Source organism: Apium graveolens, chromosome 11 (genome assembly GCF_009905375.1).
Source record: "Apium graveolens cultivar Ventura chromosome 11, ASM990537v1, whole genome shotgun sequence".
Classification (NCBI taxonomy): Eukaryota; Viridiplantae; Streptophyta; class Magnoliopsida; order Apiales; family Apiaceae; genus Apium; species Apium graveolens.
The window spans coordinates 15,704,304-15,711,435 of NC_133657.1; the positions used below are offsets into that span (position 1 = coordinate 15,704,304).

Genomic DNA, 7,132 nt, shown 5'->3' on the forward strand with positions numbered 1-7,132 from the left:
TTTTTCATTAGACTGTTGCAGCTGGAGTTGCTGCCTTGGTGCATATTACGGTTGCTAAAAACTAGGAGGGTTGTACTGCTTTACTGGATACTGCTGATAAGGCTGCTGAATCGTATTCTGAGTATTGCTCCAGCTAAAATTAGGATGATCGTGGTTGTTAGGATGATAGGCTGCTGGCACAGGTTGCTGCGACCTCTGAAAGTTGCTCACAAACTTAGCTGATTCACTAGAAATAGCACACTGCTCCGTCTCATGGGCACCAGCATAAAGCTCACAGACACTAGTGATCTGATTAACAACGTAATTAGCCAAAGAATCCACCTTCATCGTCAAAGCATTAAGCTGAGCAGCTATAACAGTAGCTATATCTAACTCCAGAATTCCTACTATCTTGCCCTGAGAGAGTCTCTGAGTAGGATTCTGGTATTCATTTGCAACCATCAGTTCAATCAATTCATAAGCTTCATCGTAGCTTTTAGCCCACAAGGCTCCTCCTGATGCTGCATCAAGCATGAGTCTAGAAGTAGCATCCAATCCATTATAGAAAAAATTAATGATCATCCAGTCAGGCATCCCGTGATGAGGGCACTTCCTAAGCATCTTCTTATAACGATACCAAGCCTCATATAAAGATTCACCAGATTGCTGAGCAAATTGAGTAAGTGTGTTTCTGATCGCAACCGTCTTCGTCATAGGAAGGAATTTAGTTAAGAATTTCTGAGCAAGATCCCCCCATTTGGTGATAGACCCTGGTGGTAGAGAATGTAACCATCACTTAGCTTTATCCCGCAGAGAGAATGGGAAAAGCCTCAACTTAATAGCATCTTCAGAAACTCCATTGAACTTGAAAGTGTCGCAGATCTCGATGAAATCTCTGATATGCATGTTGTGGTCTTCTGTCAAAGAACCCCCAAATTGAACTGAGTTCTATATCATCTGAATCGTGCTCGACTTGATCTCAAAGGTATTAGCCGAGATGGCTGGTCGAACAATGCTAGACTGAATATCATTGATCTTCGGTTGAGAGTAGTCCATCAAAGCCTTTGGATTTGCTTCTGGTTTTCCCATTGCAATAAGAACTTCTTCTTCCTTCTCAACTAAGATCTCTTATTCAACTTTCTCCTCGACTACAACTTCTTCCTCAGCTTGATCCAGTGTTCTCTTACGAGACCGAGAACGCGTATGCATACACACTCGCTAGAGTACCTGAAACACAACAAGGAATTAAGTAACAATTTCCGAATCACTGAACTTTAACGACCAATGATGACAAACACATAAACTAACAATTAACACCAATATCCCCGGCAGCGGCACAAAAACTTGTTAGGGGTAAAACATGCGCTAATATTCACGAAAGTATATGTGATCGCAAGTAATATAGAATAAATTATAGTTCGTTCCCACAGGGATTGGTTTAGGTTAATTTCAATCAATATATCTATGCAACACTAGTATGGTTATTATCCAATACTAAGACGAATAATAAATTGAGGTTGTTATAACTACAATTAACTAAGAGATTATACAAAAGAACATAAACTAAGAGATTAAAGAGAGTTGAATAATATATGACACAAACATGGGATTCTAACTTCATTAAATACTTCATTCAATAGCCTTTTCATTCTTTAACCTTAGCATGTAATGATGATGACACTAATCAGATAACACGCAACTGATAAACACCAACTTTCATTGTACGAATACCATACTAACAGACATCCACAAAAGAGATAGAAGCTGAATATATACTAATTATATTGAGACCCTATATGTCTATAGAATTTGATAACATAACGGTTTAACGCACAAATTATCTATCATGAATACATAGGGCAAGTAAGATGGTTAAAATTACCTACGAATCATGCATATCAAATACATGAACCTATGCTAGCATGACAAGTTCTAAACCCTTAAATTCACTTTCGCTTCATTAAAGATTAACACACTATCTTATAAGTTCGCGACACTCATAAGACGAATAAGCACAACCAATACTAGGCTATCATACAATCACCACACACTAAGGCATCGAAACGAATCAACTAAAGAAATCCATAAATAAATTCGTTAGAACCCCATAATAACGATTAGGCCATAATTGGACTCATCATCAATGTGGGTTTCGATGAAAGCATGGTATAATAAACGTCTTTATACTGAATAAATAATAAACCAAGTACGAAACAAGAGTATAGGTTTACAAATAAGAAAACTAGCTTCCAAAGTTACAACTTAAAACAAAGAATCACAAGTATAAACTAGATCTTCTTCGCCTTGGTTGAATTGTGCTCTATGGTCGTCTTACGCCTTCTCCTTAAGCTCTGGTACGTCTTATTATGAAAAATAAACATAAGTTATGTATATATAGCAGCCCATGCAGAGTAGAAGTCCAACAGATCAAAATTCCAGAGGAAACATGATTTAATTTTCCCGACCTAGCGCGGTCGCGCACTTCACCAGTGTGGCCGCGCTGACATTCTGCTCTTTGGGCGCGGCCGCGCGCTACTACAGCGCGGGCGCGCCGTCTCTCTGGAGAAATTTCCGACTTCTTCTTTTCTTGTTGGTTTGAGTTGGCCTTTTCACGAGCTTTTATTCTGGACATCATCCTAACACCATATTAGCATCAAAATAATGCTAATTCACCTGTATTTCTAATAAATGCCTGAAATGCAAAAATACTACAAAAACATGTTAAAAACACTAACAACTCGAGTACAAAACACCAATTAAAAGCTTTACAGAGCGTTATAAAGTGTCACAAATGCCACTCAACATCTCACCCTTCTGCACATCTATCAAGTTTTGGCCAGTAGCCAAGAAAGGTCTTCCCAAGATTATGGGAATCTTCTTATTCTCCTCGAAATCAAGAATTACAAAATGTAAGAACCCTGCTTTTTGTAATATTTTAAAACTTCTGTGAATAGTAACTTGAGCTGATTAAGTAATACATATGGGGATCATCATAAAATGTATAGTGGAATTTTGAGAATCCGAGATCATATTCTTGTTTATCGAGGAAAATAAGTGAAAGTAAAAGCCGACGGAATTCGAAGATTAACGATTATACTACGTGTTTTCGTATCCATAGAGAATGGCATAGAAATGGGAATACTACGTGAAATAAATAATATATCAAGGTGTTTCTATGATTAAGAGAAGGAATGGAATTGGTTATAGGATTATAAGCGATAAAAGAAATCGCTACGAAATAAGTCGTTATACGTGGAAACTATCGGAATGGAACGACGATTGCGTTTACGATAAATAAACGAATGAGAAATTAAATTCCATGAAAGTTGGTCGTGCATAACCAAGTACTAACTAGTAGTTAGGAGTGTAAATAGATGATTAGAAGTTAACTAGAATAGTTAGTGGAATAGTGTTGAATAGTGATGGGAGACAAACACGTACACAAGCCATACTTCTCCCTTTTCTCACTTCACCACACAATCAAACCAACCCATACCTTTGCGAAATTATTGTCAAATCTGCTGCATACATCCCATATATTCATTATACACTCCCACACTTTAGCCACAAAAGAAAACAACCCCTTTTCCCTCACTTAAAACTCTCCCACTTTTCATTCCAGCAGTTCGGGTTTTCTGAGCAAGGGAGAAAGAAAAATTCATAACTCAAAATATACTCATTCAAATATCATGAAATATTTACCATAGATTCTATATATCATGGTTAAGCTTCATACCAAATTTCAGCCTCATATTATTCTTTTTCAATTTTATAAAAATGTTCGAATGAGGTGCTAAAAGGTGACTCCGAAATTCTAACTTGTTTCTTGGTTTTGTTTCTTAAGGATCTAGCCCTTCTAAGTGTTTTCTAAGCAAACCAAGCCTCAATAATCCTAGAACTAACCTTCCTAGTGTCCAAGAAGGTATAAATTTCAACCCTTTAAGGTTTTATAGTTGGATTTAAGAGTTATATTTGTTGTGGTGTTAAGATCCAAAGGATTGTGTTTGTTTGAGTTTGTATTGATTATGTTCTTGCTAAAGGCTTGAGATGTTGAGTTGTAATTCATGTATGTGGTACTAGATAGAGCATATAAGGTGTATGTGGGTGGATCTTGAGAAGTACTTGTGTTTATGAAGGTTATAGGTAGTGATTGTGTTAAGATCAAGTAGTAGAAATTGAGTTTGGGCATTCCTGCACTTGATCTGTTTTCTGCAGGACATTCGGCCATGAAAATGATTAAAATTTGAAAACCACTGGCTATGACTAGATAGATCTTGTTTTTTAGTTTCTATAAATGTGTATATCATCATGAGGAGATTTACAGTTTAGGATTTATGGTCATTTTAGTGTAAAACATTTCTGCGATTAGCCAACTGCACTTAAGTCCACTTGCATGGTGATTTTGAAGGACTTAAAAAATTTTGAGATTCTGGAAAAATTATGAAAAATGGATATGACAGTAGAGAAGACTTTCCAAAAAGAATTTTGAGAAAATATTAATTTTTTGATTTTATAAAAATATTTTGGTAAAGAGAGCGCAAGCGAGAAACGCATAAAAACCTAGTTTTGACGCGCATTTTCTCACGTTCGAGCTTAAAACTCGAAATGGACTTTCTAAAGCGAACGATCGATTTCAAACCTCGACCATGTTATAATGTGAGAATATAAGTGTTGAGAATATGACGATCGGAGATCCGTTATACTTGAGTAGTTGCGAAAGTTGCTTAATAAAAGCGAGACGTTAATCGCGTACTAACTTAGATCGTTGGTTCTTGTTTATAGATCGCCAACCAAACACCAGAGACCATACCACTTCGATTACTCGAGGCAAGTTTTTGAAACCCTATCTCATACTATCCATGCTATATATATACTGTTGTGATATTGATGCCATGATTTACAGTTCAAATGTATATGCTTGTCTATGATATCAATGCATACGAATTATGCGATTGTTTACGAAAACAAATTTCGTTTTACACGAGTATGAGAAATTGAAACGTATTTCAAATATAATATATGATAATGGGAGTCAGAGATATTTTAATAACTATTTAATTCCGGAGAGAGCCGGACGCGAAAGATTTCTATTTCGATAAACAAAGTACGTTCGCGTAATATATATATCAAGGGAACGATTGAGATTTTGACTTAAACTTCGAGAAATATTGGTTTATTCATTTAAGGGACACCCTTACTTGATTGATTATTTTATAAAGCGATACTTAAGGGATTATTAAATATCCAGAAAGTATTTAAAAATATACTGAATAGTTTATAAATCATTTCACGTTATTTAATAAAGATTTAACTATTCAAAGAGCAATTATAGGATACCAAATCCTGTTTTGATTATTTGATTAAGGTGTCTCCATTCGTTGGACCTTATTCAAAAATATTTTGTATTTAAGGTTTTTTTATTAATTCATTGAACCTTAATTAGAAATACTTTGTACTTAAGATTTTATCAATTCATTGAACCATATTCAGAGATATTTTATATATAAGGTTTTTATTAATTCATTGAACCTTAAACATAGATGTTTTATTTATAAGATTTTATCAATTCATTGAATCCCTCTTAAATTATTATGAGACCTTAGATATTTAATATCTTCGGACTTCTAAAAACTTATTTAAAAATAGACATAGTTCTCAAAGGTACTTTCTAAATTATTCAAAACTCTTGAAAGAGATTAATCATTTGAAACGTATCAAAACCTTAGGGAACTTAGTCTAGAAGCATAAGAGTTTTGCTTCGTCGTTCAATAAAAAACAAGTGAGTAATATATGTGTCACCCTACTACAGATAGGGATTTGAAAATGATTTTAAATTCAAAACTCCGACAACTCCCAAAGCTCAATTGAGTTAAAAGTGATGAATAAATCATCTTATTTAAAGGTCAACTTTTAATGACCTATTCCTTCGAAAAAGGATTTTGAGTAAAAGATATAATTGTCTTGGGACTGGAATGTGGCCTGCCCGACACAGAGTGGTATCGGGCAGTGACCAGGCGCGGAGTGGCGCATTATGCAAGCACGGAGTGGCACATTGTACGGTTATATGGTCTATATGACCATTGACTTTCGGACTTGCACGACAATGGGCAACCACCGTGTAGTGTCTTGATGAGCCCAAAGGCGGCTAGGTTTGTATTCCTTCTACTAGTAGAGAAAATTTCGTATTCGGATGATCACCGATACGTGGTTTATTCCAGTATAGTCCCTTTCTTCCATTTTGGAAAAACTGTTGTGAAATATACAATAGAGAGCCAATAAGGCTGAGTTTTAAACAAGGATATTGATGAATATATATCAAATCCATTTGAGAAATCTACCAATAAGGCTGAGTTTTAAATTGGGATGTTGATGACTATATACCACACCCATTTGAGAATCTTGGTTCGAGTAACATCTTGAGATTCTGAAATAAAATGAGTACGAGTATAAAATTATTTTGAGAAAGAGATGAATACAAGTATCCAGTGGATATACTATTGTAGTTGATTTTGAGAATATTATAAATTTGACAAGCATATAAACTTTCAGAACGCTTTGGAGATACAAAGTATAATTATTGGTTTTATTTATCCTTACATACTTAATTATGGGGATATATACCTTGCTGAGCTATAATGCTCACCCTTGCTTTTATATATCATATCACAACAGACTACCATCATGGATCAGACCAGGACTGCTGTCCGTAGGCGGGTAAGGAACGCTCATAAGTTCTGTAGGCTTTTTGTGCGCCAGCCCCGTCAGGTAGATAAGTGGAGATGATTTATTTGATACTGTTTCCAAGCATATAACCTGTGTGTGTGTGAGTTTGAATAAAAGGTCGAGTAATATTGTGAAAAGAGAATTATTTAATTAATAAGTGATCGTAACGACCCGAATTCACGACCTTGGATTTGGGGGTGTTACACAAAATCAGCAGGAAAGATGAGTTTATCCACCTTGACCAAGATATCCTCTACAATGCCTCGTGGATATGTAATAAAATGATCAACCAACTGCAAGGTCATTTGAGTCGGCTTTGGATCAGTTAAGTCTAACTTCTTGAAGATTGACAAGGGCATCAGATTGATGCTAGCTCCCAAGTCACATAAGCATTTGTCAAATGATACTTTTCCAATGGTACAATGAATAG

At 35.5% G+C, this 7,132-nt stretch overlaps 1 non-coding gene across 1 annotated transcript; it reads left to right on the forward strand.

Moving 5' to 3' along the window:
* The first annotated feature begins 571 nt into the window (after positions 1 to 571).
* LOC141699601 (small nucleolar RNA R71) lies at positions 572 to 678 on the forward strand. Its single transcript, XR_012566045.1, has one exon. It is a non-coding gene; the product is annotated as a small nucleolar RNA R71 (small nucleolar RNA).
* The last annotated feature ends 6,454 nt before the right edge of the window (positions 679 to 7,132 follow it).